Here is a 15,374-nt window from a genome sequence, read left to right as displayed (position 1 = left end):
ACCGGCCAGCGCCATGAGCAAACCTACCAAAACAACGCACACTCAATTAATGAACCAAACCATGGTAACGACTCCCTTTACTCCTTCAGCAAACAAAACATAAAGCGCAATATTAAGGAGGGGCGGGATTTGATTCCCTGACCCCTCCTCAACCACTCATCTAACTTACCAATGCGCCAATGGCACAGGGTTGGTAAATCCGCTGGGAAATTTCTATATAAACCCTTAAATTTACTTGCACGGAAGGAGAGAAAGGACCGAATGACGGATTTGAGAACGGAGGTGTGGAAAGGGAACAGAGCCACATGATGTAGAGAAACATGGAGAAACTAGGAGCGGGCATGAAAATAGAGATATAATATTTTTTTAATGGTTTTGCAGGTGGAACCATGAGTCTAAGAAAAACACATGCAGAACCATGATTGGGCAAAATTTCCAGGGGGTGAAATTTTTGCAGTGTCCAAATTAGACAAATTTTATGTTGATCTTACACCTCTCGGTGACATGAACCCGATGATGTAGTTAGAATTTCAATCTAATCAACCGATTTGCAAAGGACCTGGAGGAGGGAATCTTTAAGGAATCTAGGGGGAGTCTAAAAGATTCCTTGAGCCCCAGATTCTCAATTTCTTAGAATTCAAAAATTTGACAGTCGATTTTGCACTATTCGATGCCACAAATATGATGGTGTGTTTAGATCTTTCATTTTCTCATTCTATTTTTAGTCAGTTTTCTATATGGAATGGAGGTGTCAGCGTTCATGTGCGTGCAACCATTTCCATGTGATTGATGCCATGAGATTGATGTCATGAAAAACTTCAGCAGTTTGACATCTGCCTCTTCAGATGGCCCTTGGTTGTGAGGTATATGCAGTGTGTTCATGTACTTATTTTTTTATGCATTGTGCTACATATATCCTTGTTTGATGTTGATGTGGGATCTTATCTATTACTTGTTTTCATGATTCCTGGTTGATGTGATGTGGAATTGTCTATGTGATGTACTTGTTGTCATGATTCGTCATGTTATGTTTTGAGATCCCTTTGTTGTATGCTAACAGGATACTCATATTGTCGTCATGCATGTTTGCATTGAGATCCATTTTATGCCATGTTGGCGGGATGCTCGTCATGCATGAGTCTGTGTCATACTGATAGGAGTTATTTTGACTGAGAGTCCCTGTAGTGGAACATCTCTTGGATCCACTCCTGCATGAGGGAATTTTCCTTGTATGATAGCCACATCACCTCTTATATACATCATCACTATTGACAACACTTAATGCAACGACCTACACCATCTTGACACTGAGGCCTAGAGACGTAGTCCCTCCTGGACGAACTCCATTATCAAAGCCTTATGTTATTTTATTTTGCTGATCATTGACATGTTCTTCTTCTTTAAAAAATGTATATGTATTTGTTTATGTCCTTTTAAAACTGAAATTTAACACATCACAAATGTAAAAGGTCTAGGAAGGGTCCTTTCTCACACCCGTACCTTGATCACCCAAGACAACCTATCAAAGCCATAAGAAAAGAACAACACCATGGATTCAAAGAAGGACATTGAAAAGTGGGGTGAGTTCCATAAGAGCCCCACTCATAACACAAGTGAGTGTTGAACAAAGCAGTCATTGGTGGCCAAGTTGAAGGCTTCAAAATCAGACGCATGTTCTAACCTTGAGTCAGAACTTGACAAGGAGAATGGAAAAGGGAAGAAAGTAATTGATGCAGAGCCCAGTGCCACTATTTCCACTACCAAGATCCAGAAGAATGAGCCTAAAGATCAAATGAGGGGGACTGTCTTTTCCACTCACAGATGTGGGTGAAGGGTTCGCCGCTGCAATTCATTGTTCACAGTGGTAGCCAAAAGAACCTCATTTCAGTAGAGGTCGTGAAGCAGTTGGGCCTAATGACTATACCACACTTGCAACCGTACAATATCAGGTGGATTCACCAAAGACGAGATCTCTGAGTCTGCCAATAGTGCTGCCTTCCCGACAATATCAAGACCTTCGCAGATGAGGTATTGTGTGATGTTGCACCTCTTGATGTTTGTGATGTACTATTAGGCCAACCATACTTATGGAGGCAACATGCTATGTATGAGTCAAGGCCATGCACTGTTATTATTTATTTGGGTAATTCATTATATAGGATACTGGAGGTAGCTCCACCTACCGCCACCTGTTTGATCACTACTAAGAAATGCAACAAGCTCATCTCCCATACTAGAAAATTCACTTTCTGTCTGGTTTGCTCCTAAATTAAGGTGAAGATCATCGCCACATCCATGACACCCACGAAGGGTTCCTCCATGCTGCAATAGCAGCAGATGGATATGGTCATGAAAGCAGACAGGAACATCTTCTCCTCACCCACAGGGACACCGTTACACTATCAGGTCAAGCATTCAGTCAATCTGACTTCTAGAGCACCTCTACCGAATGGGTCAATACATCGTCACTCCATTTGGGAAAATTCCAAACACAAGAAATAAAATGATCAGCAATAGGTATTGCACAAGTTTCAAGTGGGCGACAAAGTCTGGTTGCAGCTACAAAAAGAATGCCTTGCAAGAGCCCATCAGAAGCTCAAACCACTTCGACATGGTCCTTACACCATTACCAAGGTTGTGGGAAACAATGCTTTGGATAAAATCATTCCCCTATTACTTCTCTTGCACTGAGTGTTAAATGTGGACCACCCTTGACCATGCTTCCCACCATTACTCGACACATTGTAGGTTGCAGAACAACTCACCAAGGACCAAGTTCAGCAGAAGTTTCGTCATCTCATGGAGGAACTCAATGCAATGGGGACCATTGATTCCTAAGGGGTGAGGAATGATCTAGGTGGATGTTGGTGTCCATCCACCTATCCCACTTGGATCCCCACAACTGTCTCTTTCATTTTTTCAGTTTCCTTAATTGTCGCACAATTTACGATTTTTAGCAGTTTTATGGGTCCTGAACTTCCAGAGCCATTTTGAGCCCCTAACAACTTTTTTTTTGAAATATCGGAGAAACATGGGTCCATGGACTGATTTTTCTCTTCCCAGAGTTTTTATCCTTAGATATATCTTTCTAATAAGATATTTTTTGCGTCAAATAAAGATCGTATGCCAAAGTTATGACCCCGGGAAGTTGATGTACCAATTTACCCAAAACGGGGCCCACACTTTGGCGTTTCATCTCCTAGGGCTAGGTTTTTGGATGTTTAGGGTTTTCCATTATTTCTCAACAATAAATAGGCCTTCGAGCCTCATTGTAACATAGTTCAGAGGCATGTACCTGCCACATCTCTTCTTAGAGATAAGCTACCATCTCCCTAGCTAGTTTATTTCCATTCCTGTTTGTAAGCATATTTCAGTATCTTACAATAATGAAATGAAGTAATATTTCCACTGCATCTCTGTGTACATTGGTATTTTTGTATTTTGTTTCATTCCTGTTTAAATCCAGATCATATAAATACATAAAGTGGACCACACTGCAGTAGTGAAGGGACCAAGATGTGCCAGAGTTCACAAATATTTTTCATACCCTTAGCAGAAAGTCGGGTATCAAGGATTTTGAGCTGCATTTGGTACTCAAATACCACAACTACCTACACAAGTGCATCCATGATGAGATGGAGTTCCTGAACATATCCTCGCTCGGCACGTCATACCGATATGCTATCAAGATCGAGCAGAAGTTTAAAGAAAAGAAGTGATACTTTGGATCTATGAATCCGAAGAAGAAGGGACAAATCCAAGGTGGGGTGACCCAAGACAACCCGTCAAAGCCGCAAGAAAATAAAAACACCACGAAGTCAAAGAAGGACACAGTAAATTTGTGTGAGTTCCATAAGAGCCCCATTCATAACACAATTGAGTGTTGGACCAAGCAGTCATTGGTGGTCGAGTTGAAGGCTTGAGAATCAGATGCATGTTCCGACCCTGAGTCAGAACCCGATAAGGGGAATGACAAAGGGAAGAAAATCATTGATGCAAAGCCTAGTGCCACTATTGCCACCGCTAAGGTCGAGAAGAATGAGCCTGAAGGTTTAGAGGAGGGGGATCATCCTTTCCGCTCACATATGTGGCTGAAGGGTACATCACTACAATTCATTGTCGACAGCGGTAGCCAAAAGTACCTCATTTAAGTAGAGGTCGTGAAGTGGTTAGGCCTACCGAATACACCACACTTGCAGCCATATAGTATCGGGTGGCTTCACCAAGGATGAGATCTTCGAGTTTTCCAACAGTTCCACCTTCCCTATGTCAAGCAGTAAAAAGGATCTTTTTCACCTCTATTTACCCTACATTAATTGTCAATCCAAGAACGATTTGTTATTTCAAAGAGTGTACTCAGTCTGAGGTGTTCATTTGTCAGAGTAATGCTACTAGTATAGTTCTCCCAATACAAGAGTAAACGGATGCTTGAAATGAAATCTATTTGCAGAAATAAACCTGGAATTCAAATGATGTGTTCAGAAAGCTACAACAATTTATCAGTCGAGGGTACAGTAACAACAACTCTTCCCTCTATAAACTGATGCAATTAAAGAAACACTCAAAAGAAGGATCATCAAATTGGGAACTAGACAGTATATGTCAGTGTTCACTATAGTTTCAAACCCTTTGTGTACCAAAGAAATTATAATCTTCAAACGACAAGAAATGGAACAACAACTGTCTCTATGGATCAAATTGAACAACAAAACTTTAATCTACGGAAAAAAATGAAGCAATTGCATCCTACAGGAATCAAATAACAATCTTTACTCTAAACACAAATCGAACAGCAACGGAAATAGAATGGCAGCTAATCATAAAAAAAATATAGAACATCAACTATAATCAAATATAAAGGTATAATGAACCAAGATAAATATCACACACGACACACTTAATATTAGAAGAAATAGTAATCTGACTTCGATACAATGAGTATCAATCTCAGTTATTAAGAATAACGATTGTAACTTGTAATGGAACAACAATGCCAAGTAAACAACAATCGCAATTAAGTGTAAACCGTAGATGAATACAGTAATACCCACTTATAAATGTTACAGCACGGTTACTTTGTAATTGAACAACAATAATATTCTATAAGGAATGGCAATGTCACATCAGCGATTAAAGGAATAGCAATGTGTTACAAAGTCAGAATGATCAACACAGCATTCCTATCACAGAGAACAACATTACTCAGTTGAGCATAAGAAAAATATACCAGAACCGTGATGTAAAATATCAGCACACATCAGATTACCTAACAAAGATAATAATGAAAACCACACACGAATTAGAAATAATGGTACAGAAGAAAGTGTTCCACCAGGGTCGGGCCCTTAGCCTCCAGGGACACACCGCTTGAGATTACTCTAGAATCAAAGATGGAACGACAACTAGACTTATATTAAAACATCAAAACAGAGTTACAGTGATCGATCTTTAATGAGAGTCGATGACCAAAGTTCAAATATAAAGTATAATTACATAAAAATAACAACAGGTCGTCCTGCTCGAGCTAGTAGTGCTGCCCCTTTTTATAACAACCAAACGACGATATTAACAATGCAGAAGATCATTAAGATAGCGATCCCTCAGGATCAAAGGATCCTGAGGGATTCATCAAGTTGTTAACTTGCAGTTATCTTCTTGTTCTTTTGCACCGATTGGAGATCTCCTCTTCCTTTTTCTGGCTGTTACACTCCAATTTGGATCACCTTGTTTGAGCACAGTTCCCTGCCAAAGGGACAGCAGTTAAATTTTCCCTGTATTTTCCTTTGGGATGGAAATCTTTCGTTTTCTCCTTTTCCTACATAAGAAAATGGCAATTATTAGTTGTTTCATACTACAAATAAACATTGTAGATTTTATCATATTTTTCTATCATATGCTTAGCTCATGATGTGAAAAGGTTGTGAATTTTGAAGAAAATATAACACGGTAAATGGAAATAGCATACCTTCTCTGGTATAGCATCAAACCCTTCACAGATGAGGTATTGTGTGATGTTACACCGATGTACTATTAGACCAACCATACTTATGGAGGCGACATGTTGTGTATGAGTCAAGGCCTTGTGTTGTTATTATTTCTTTGGGTAATTCATTATAGAGGATACCAGAGATAGCCCCACCTACCACCACCTCTTTAATCACTACTAAGAAATGCAACAAGCTCATATCCCAGACTAGGAAATTCATTTTCTGTCTGGTTCACGCCCAAAGTAAGGGGAAGATCATTGCCACATCCATGACCCCCACAAAGGGCTCCTCCACGTACCAACAGCAGTAGAGGGATATGGTCATGAAATAATACAGGAACATCTTCTCCTCACCCACAGGGATATCGTTGCACTGTGAGGTCAAACATTCATCCGATCTGACTTTCGAAGCACCTCTACCTAATGGGTTGATATATCACCACTCCATTCTGGAAAATTCCAGGTACAAGCAGCGACATGATCAACATCAGGTACCACACAAGTTTCAAGTGGGTGACAAAGTATGGTTGCATCTGCAGAAATAACGCCTTACAAGAGCCCATCAAAAGCCCAGACCACTTCGATATGGTCCTTACACCATTACCAAGGTTGTGGGAAATAATGCTTTGGAGCACAACATTCCCCAATTCCTTCACTTGCACTGAGTTTTCAATATGGACTGCCCTCGACCATGCTTCCCGCCATTACAAAACACATCAGAGGTTGCAGAACAACTCATCAGGGACCAAGTTCAGCAGAAGTTTCCTCATCTCATGGGGGAACTCAATGCAATGGGTTCCATTGCTTCCTAAGGGGGGAGGAATGATCTAGGTGGATGTTAGTGGCCACTCACCTATCCCACTTGGACCTCCACAACTGTCTCTTTCAATTTTTTAGTTTCCTTATTTGTAGCACAATTTACTATTTTTAGTAGTTTTTCAGATCCTGAACTTCCAGAGTTGTTTTAAGGCCCTAAACGACATTTCTTGGGAACATTCGGAGTAACATGGGTCCATGGACTGATGTTGCTGATCCAAAAGTTGTATTCCCTAGATTAATCATTCTAACGAGGTACTGTGCATGTCAAACAAAGATCGTATGCCAATGTTACGACCCCGAGAAGTTGATGTACCAATTTACCCAAACGGGCCCATAGTTTGGTGCTTCATCTCTTAGGGTTAGGTTTTTGGATGGCTAGGGTTTTCCATTGTTTCTCAACAATAAATAGGCCTTCGAGCCTCATTTTTAGATAGCTTAGAGGCATGTAGCTGCCACATCTCTTCTCAGAGATAAGCTTCCATCACCCTAGCTCGTTTATTTCCATTTATGTCTGTAAGCATATTTTAGTATTTTACATTAACGAAATGAAGTATTATTTCTATTGCATCTCTATATTTATGGTTATTTCCATAATTTGTTGTGTTCCTATTTAAATCTATATCACACGTGTTCACTATGGGAGATAAACATCTTGTAGTGATAGGTGGCATCCCTCTATACCCTATGTTGGTCTTCATCAGTGCAGCACAGGAAGACCATAGTGGGCTGAAGTCCTTGAGTAGTTGAGGGGAAGCAGTGGGTAGTATAGAGTTGTTCATAAGTGGAGCTATGAAGAAATCGAGAGGAATTTCAATGTGTTGTGGCATTGATAGACTAAGGAAAAAATATAGAGCAGACTGGATAGCCAACATTTAGTGGCTAGATGGACTTGGAGCATTGATAGAGGTAGGAGCTACAGATCAGGAGCCGAAGGACTAGTCAGGTACACGATATGGCCAAGGGGAGCTCAGAGAGTTGACTTCATTAGCAAGATGGTCAGAGTATCTTGTTGAGCATATATTGGTTTTTAATGGAATGACACCGAGCCCCAGTTTGTATCTTGTACTAGTGGATATATGAGGGCCATTATCCCTGGTACGAGATCCCTAAACTGTTGTATTATATGTTGTTTAATATAAAAAAGTTGGGTTGAAAATTCTAAAAACTTGTCTATATTTTGTGCATTTGTGATTTACTGTTATTTATATTCCATTGTGCAAAGTAGTATCATTGAGATTCTTGGTTTGGTAGCATTATAGATTTTAAGATTCTATCCTAAATCCAAGGTCGTGGAAATTCAACATGGTATCAGAGTGTGTGTGTCCTACTTTGAGGGACAGTGAATCAAAGTGTGCACAACGAAGCAACTCACAGGGATTTGTGGATGTCTAGGTCATGGAGCAAACATGGAGATGTCGTCTTGACTGGCATGGCAATGAGATTAGTTAGGAGCTACAGTGGATTGGTGGTAAGCCTGGTGAGAAATAGTTTATTGTAGGGTAGATTACTGATCGTGGACTTTTGTTGACTTTTCGTGGATTGATGGAAGAACTGAAGGGTTTCTTTGGCATGGACAGGATCAATTTGATCAACATGGATTAATGTGATGGAATTCATATTGCCAGGCTAGAGTCTTCATTAGATCGTGATGTTGCATATCTAAGATTGGAGGGATTTGTAAGAGTTGTATTTGATCCAGGAGGATGACTGCTTGTAGGAATGATCGAGTAGAGATCGTGTAGCCTCAGTGGATTCTAGCCTTAGAGGAAGCACCCTTATGGAGGTTTGGGATCTTTAGGTTCATAAGTGATGAGGCAGAGGCACTACCACAATTTCTAGATTCATCTAGAGCGTATGCTGCAGTGATACGTGCCAGATGGGAAAGTGTCATCGTCAGATGATGATGGTCACTTCCTAGTCTTAGAAGTACCTCCCTCACAAAGAGGGAGTGTTGATTTTTGTGTAGCTTGGGAGGTAATCCAATCCCTAGTGTTCAAGGGTTGGAGGTCAAAGCACCATAAGTAGGCTTGTGGGCTTAGAACCTAAGCCTAGGGTCTTGCACCTAATCATGTTTGGGGAAATTCTGGAAGCACATTTCTACATCTGATGACATGAGACGATAAAGGGTAGAATGGATAATCCAACGCTTTAAGAATTGTCGAATTCTGAGCTATAGAGGTGGAGAAATTATTTTTTTAAGTTGGAAAATAATTATTGGTTTTCAAGTCATGTAGGCTTGAAGTAAAATTTAGCCAATAGATGTGTCTCTTCACTGATTCATTGGAGCCCCTTTATTGATATAAATAAAGGGTTATTTGATGTGTTATAGGCATCCATTATGCAACATCTTCTCAACAGGACTCGCTGGAGAGTAGAGACTATCTAGTGCTAGACGCAACAAAAAAGGAGGCCTAGATAGTGTTAGAGTCGGTCTTTACATACCTCCGTCAGAGATCATTTCTCTTTTTTCATTTCATTTTTAGGTGTCTTGCTCGATTCGCTCAGTTGCATTCCGTTAGGAGCATGCCATAAATCTGACAGAAGGGTTTTGTCATTCATCCCCCTCATGTCTTGTACCTACTAGCTTAGGTCTTTTCATCAATGTCTATTAAAGTCCATGACAGTCAATGTTTGATCTTTTAATAGGAAAAGATTCTTGTCAATTATAGGTCTAGGGTTTCACAAATTGAGTCGTTAAAGTGTCCAAATGCCAGCAGGCCAGAGGGAGGTTCTACACATGTTTTTTTTTACTTCGCGAATTTCATCGTCATATTGATGAATTATGATTGTTCTTTGAAGAAAAGTAAACATTTTGCCTTTTGTAATAATTTTCAAAAGTTTTTCAGTTGTTGAAATCTTCAGGCGTAGCCCTGGTCTCCTTTTCCAAATTCCATGTCAGCTATCCCTGCAAAAAATTGCCAAGAATTTCATTATTTCAGTTAAAAAAATCAAAAAGGAAATTTAAAACAAAGTTGTATTAAAATGAAAAAAGTGCCAATGCCAAAACATTACAAAGATGGGTCTTGGAGAGTCAAAAATCAAATCCATGTCTTTATAAAGATATTTTCATGAAGATCAATGTCATTTGAATGCCAAGAGCAAAGAGAAGCCACTCAAAGCAAATTGGTTGAGTTAGTGTATGATTTGGGTGAAGTTGGAGGAAACTTGGCCGGCACGGTGCACTGGGAGAAGTTGCCCAGTGTCATTCTGAATGGGTGCGATGCATTGGGAAGGCGTGGCACGTTGGGTATGTGGCACGGTGCATCCACTTGAAAGCACGAATTTGCTTGAAATTTCTCCAAATTGCCCATAACTTGCATGGATTTGCCAGGTAGGATTGTTATCTTGGTATTTCATCCAATTGTGTGATATGTTATGGTGGTTTATGGCTGATAAATATTGAAACAAAAATCTTAAACCCTACCTCCAAAGTACCTCAAAAGGAAAATTGTTGTGGGTTTCAAAATCAGTGTTTTGCTACCAAATTTGTCACTCCTCCTTCCCATTCCTCCCTTGTATTTATCATTCCCTAATTTCTAACCCCCACCCCCCCCAAGCTCATTAATTCCTTATCCTAAATGCTTTGTCCCAAATTCTCCAATCTCACACCTCAAACCACACACAACAATTCCTAACCCTATACATCAAACCCCTCAAAACCCTCATACATTTCCCTAATCCCTATAGTCCCAATAGTCCCTAATCCCTTACTACTTTCCCTATTCCTAACGGTCTCTTCTTTCATTTGTTTCCCCTTGGTGGCTGAATTTGAACACATCACTAAAGAGCAGTTCAACACAATTTTCCTACACCATCATCTTTTTCTCCAAGGCAGTTTGAAAAACAGCAGTCATGGCATCTGAGCATTCATCAGATTATGAAATGGAAACCCAAAGTGACTCCCCCATTGAGGAACATGCACCCCGAATGCCTCATAAAAGTGGCAGACATGTTAGAGAAGAACCGACCACCCTTATATAATTGCAGGCCTACCCTCTTGCTATGTTTTATTACCAGCATCAGTCATGCTATGATTTTTTTCAAAAGGTGGCTAGTGTTCAATTTCATCATGAGCTGGCTTGTCTATTCGTGCTGCACTTACATGGAGATCAAGCTACCTTAGCCAGTGTCACCTTCACACTTATGCTAGAATATTTCTCATTAGAAACCATCATACCGAAGATTGGAGAACCATGGAACAAGAAGTAGAAGATTGACCGGCATCATTATGAGCCATACATTAAAACCAATTTCTTGAGGCAGCTCAAGAGAGTGTTTCCATTCCGATATCTTAAAGATGAATATGCTCCACTAATGAAATTGATCATGAAGTATTTCAACTGTGAGGGACGTTTCTCTCGTTTATACGCTTATCACATCAGTTTGCTCATGCATTTCACCAGGGTACGGATGGTGAACATTCCGTATTTCATTTGCCGGAACATAGAGAGGATGACCACCCTTGTGCAACACAAAACTCCTCAACAACAACTTAACAGTGTTTATCATTTTGCTCTTATTAAGATTTTGGTGGTTCATCAGCTTGGATCACAGGGCATCACTTGGGATGATTTCATCTCCCGTGACTTCTTCAGAGCTTCACAGGGATTATCAGAGGTTAAGCATGAAGGTGGACCTTCTCATCAGTATGAGCGCCATGAGACCGCTAGTGTGCCAGTTTCATCACATATCAGAGAGGCACTAGACATTTGTTCGTAGCGGCAAAGTGAGTGTTATCTCCACCCGGGGTGGAAGGGGCCTCGTTTCCGACATCAGCACCACAGGTGCAGGACAAAGACAAGAGGCAAATGTAGGATGAGGGGTCATCAGGTGAACGAGATACTGACTTCATTTTCCTTCATGATTATGATACAGATACGGGCCCGCAAAGTGTGCAACTTAGAGAGATCATCCAAGAGCAGCAAACAGAGATCCAAGCCTTATCCCTTAACTTGGAGAGGGCTAAGTGGACTATGAAATAATTGGAGTAGAGGAACAAATAGCTTGAAGAACAGAAATCAATCATGGAATTACAAAAAATCCACGAGAATCGCCAAGCCGCACAAAGGAGAAGAATTGAGCTCATGTCATTGTAGCAAGAGATTAATGAGGATTGGGAGCCGAATCTCGAGAGAATCAAAATCCACTTGGAGAGACTGCTAGAAAAGGCCGATAAGGACAATGCATTACTGAGACACATGGCTTTCCACTACATGGCGCGGAACAAGGTCTGCAAGGCACGAATCAGGAATTTAAAGGCAAAATTGAGGAAGGCAATAAGGAAGCAAAAGAGGCAGAGGGATCTTTATCATCTTCAGATATTGGTCGAAGCCTCTTTAGCTTAGAATGGCACTTAATGAAGAAGCTCCAGCCCAAATTTCAAGAAATTTGGGGCATTTTTTGCATTTTGACAAATTTTGGTACAAAAAACAGGGTTTTTCTCCCTATGCGCCACGCCACGTGGCACGCGCTTTTGCTAGGGAGCTCCAAATTGAAAAAGGTTTACATTTTTGGATTTTTCATGAAAAATCATGACTTTTGGTGCATGGCCAAGAATTTTGGGCAAGTTTTGAGTTCTCAGGAGCTCAAAAACACTCAAAAAATGACCTCACTGCCCCTATTTTGACACACAGGAAGCAGTCCTAGGAGATTGCCGTTTTGGAGGGGCAAATGACATCCAAATTGAAAAATTCCACTTGGGTTGGAAAGTAGACAGGCAGGGATTTCCAATGCGATATCTTGGGCTCAATTTGGACTTCAGTAAGTGCCTCCAAATCAGCCTCAAATTGGCGCGACACATAGAGGATTTGGCGCGGCGCATAGAGGATTTTTGCTCAATTTTTCACCTTGGAGCTCAGAAATTCGGCCAGTTTGACTAGTTTTTCTTTTTGATGTAATTTTTGATATATCTTGATGTAATTGGATAAACTTGATGTAATTTTATCACTTATTTACTTTTTCTAGAGGATTGATTCACTAAAAAGTGAAAATTTAATGAATGAATCAGTTTCCTACCTTATAGAGGCAAGTTGTTTTGATTGCCTAGATTTCAGTGCTTTTTTTAGAACTGGTTGAAATAGCTCCTAGAATGATGAGCTCAACCCCTAGAGGCAAGGGAATGGGTTTGGCTAGTCTATATCGTGTAATCCCTAAGTCATTTTCAGGGTTGGACACTAGGGATTTCTTTGGCATATCATTGTACATTCTATCTCTGCATTTTTGGCTAAGGAAAGACTAGGGTTTTGCAGCACAGTTTGGGATCCATGTGGCTTTATGCTTTGATGGTGTTCTTCTCCAAGTAATTTTAAGTTAATTAGTGTTATGTGTATCATTTTCCTGTCTCTTCTTCTGAATTTGAACACATGAGTGAATAAGGTAGAATCCATTAACTGTTATGCTTTGCCTTTGAATTTGTTTAAATTTCCATGTTTTCATCTGTTTAAGGAGAATTCTTGAGACTCTCTTGCTCTCCTTAGCTCCTCACGAGTCTGGTCTATCCATTCACTCAATTTAAAGCATCAAAACTATTTCCTTCTTTGCCCCAATCAGAACTCTACAGAAACTGTGCCTCATCCCCGAACCCAAATTTGCCTTTCCCTATTTCCAGCACAAAAACTCAAATCAAACCTTTGTACTTCATACCTAGCCTAAAATTATCTTTTATTTCAATCATCTCGAGCCCCATCGCTTATCTTTTGTCGAGATTGACCCGGAGAGAACCCTCTCCTGTCCTCGTAGGGCTAGCTACGAGGTTGAGCATGGTTTGATGTGGACCTAGAATCTTACCTTTTCAGCCTGAGGTAAATCTAGATTCTAACGGACAGCATGAAGGAGAGGGTCTAAAGTCTTCACGGGAGGCCGAGTAAGGAGGTTGGTGCAGGATATTTTTGTGATATCTAAGTTGCCATTTTGAGGGTCGATTAGGCTTTATGTGAGGTTAATTTCATGAAAGGTAGGGAACCTATTGTTGGAGGGTGTTTGGGCATTGTTTTGAAGGGTTGGTGCTCCAGGAGGGCTATTGTGCTAGGCCACAGGACATAGCACACAACCGAGAGCTATGTATGGGATGTAAAGGGTGGACGATTCCCTAAAGAGGAAATATGGAAAATGAGGAGCCTTCTTAAGGTATGTCACAATCCTTTAAGGACTTGTTTGTGGACTTTCAAGTGGATTTAGGACTACAATAAGTTCCCTAACCAGGACAATTACGAATAACTAGTGAAAATATCAGTACAAAAATGTTTTTGGAGGGATATGGGGCCAAAGAGTTAGACTAGTGCTTGGATCAGCTTGATTGGTAGCTTGAGGAAACCTTAGGAGTTGTTTGGAGGAGCTCACATGGACTGTTTGGAAGACTACCAAGCAGCTAAGGTCACAACAGGCACATCTGATGAGAGATAAGAGGACAATAACATGGAGCATTGCAGGTGTTCCCTTGGATGGTGGCTAGATTGTTTCCTAGGAGAGGACATGACTGGTGCCCAAATTTGTGTAATATCTCCTCTATTGTAAAAGCAAAGGGCATATTGGTGAATTATTTGAGTAGTCGTGTGTAACGGTCTCCTAGGTGTGGGGATGCCCTAACTAGGTGCATATGCTACAATGACGACTTGGTCTCTTGTAGATTGTTGGAGGCGAGCATGAGAGAAGACGAAGTGTGGATGTGATTGGGAACTTATGGTCTACTAGAGGATATTATGATAGTGTCCAAGTTGGAGCCTAGTGAGAAAATAATTGATGGACAAAGGTGGTTGCAATAGAGGCAGTTTATGAGGTCAAGGGTCTAATGAAATAGGAGCAGTTTATGGAGCCCAAGACTTGTGTGTGGAGAAGGACATCTACAATAGAAGACAGGAAGTCCTCCTAACCTGTGTTCATTATGGGAGATGAACATCTTCAATTAATAGGTGGCAACCCTCTGTGCCATATGTTGGTCTTAATTGGTGGAGTGCAGGAAGACCATAATGGCTTGAAGTCCCTCAGTAGCTAAGGAGTAGAAGTGGGCAGTTGAGATTTGCTCACAAGTGGAGCTGTTAACAACTCGATAGTAGTCTCAATGTGTTGTTGCCTTGATGGACTAATGCACAACTAGAGAGAAGATTGGATATCCAAGATTCAGCGGCCAGATGGGCTTGGAACATTGATAAAGGCATGAGTTGTAGATCGGGAGTCGAAGGACAAGGAAAGTACAGGGTACAACTGAGGGAAGATAAGAGAGTCAACTTCATCAACGAGATGGTCAGAGTATCTTGTTGAGGGTAGATTGGTTATCGATGGAATGACACCAAGCCTCAGTTTGTATCTTGTACAAGTGGATGTATGAGGGCCATTATCCCTAGTACGGGAGCCCTAAACTGTTGTATTATATGTTGTTTAATATAATGAAGTTGGGTTAAATTTGTAAAAGATTGTCTATATTATATGCATGTGTGGTTACTGCTGCTTATATTCCGTTGTGCAAAGTAGTATCATTGATATTCTTGGTTTGGTAGAGTCATAGCTTTTAAGATTCTATCCTAGATCCAAGGTCATGGAAATTCAGTAGATCTATCCTCACCTCCTTGATCAA

The sequence above is a fragment of the Pinus tabuliformis genome, chromosome 7 (genome assembly GCF_031772625.1).
Source record: "Pinus tabuliformis cultivar Carrire ecotype Pingquan chromosome 7, CPIR1, whole genome shotgun sequence".
In the NCBI taxonomy this organism is placed as follows: domain Eukaryota; kingdom Viridiplantae; phylum Streptophyta; class Pinopsida; order Pinales; family Pinaceae; genus Pinus; species Pinus tabuliformis.
The sequence above is the reverse complement of the archived record's forward strand: the minus strand, read 5'-3'. Positions refer to the sequence as shown.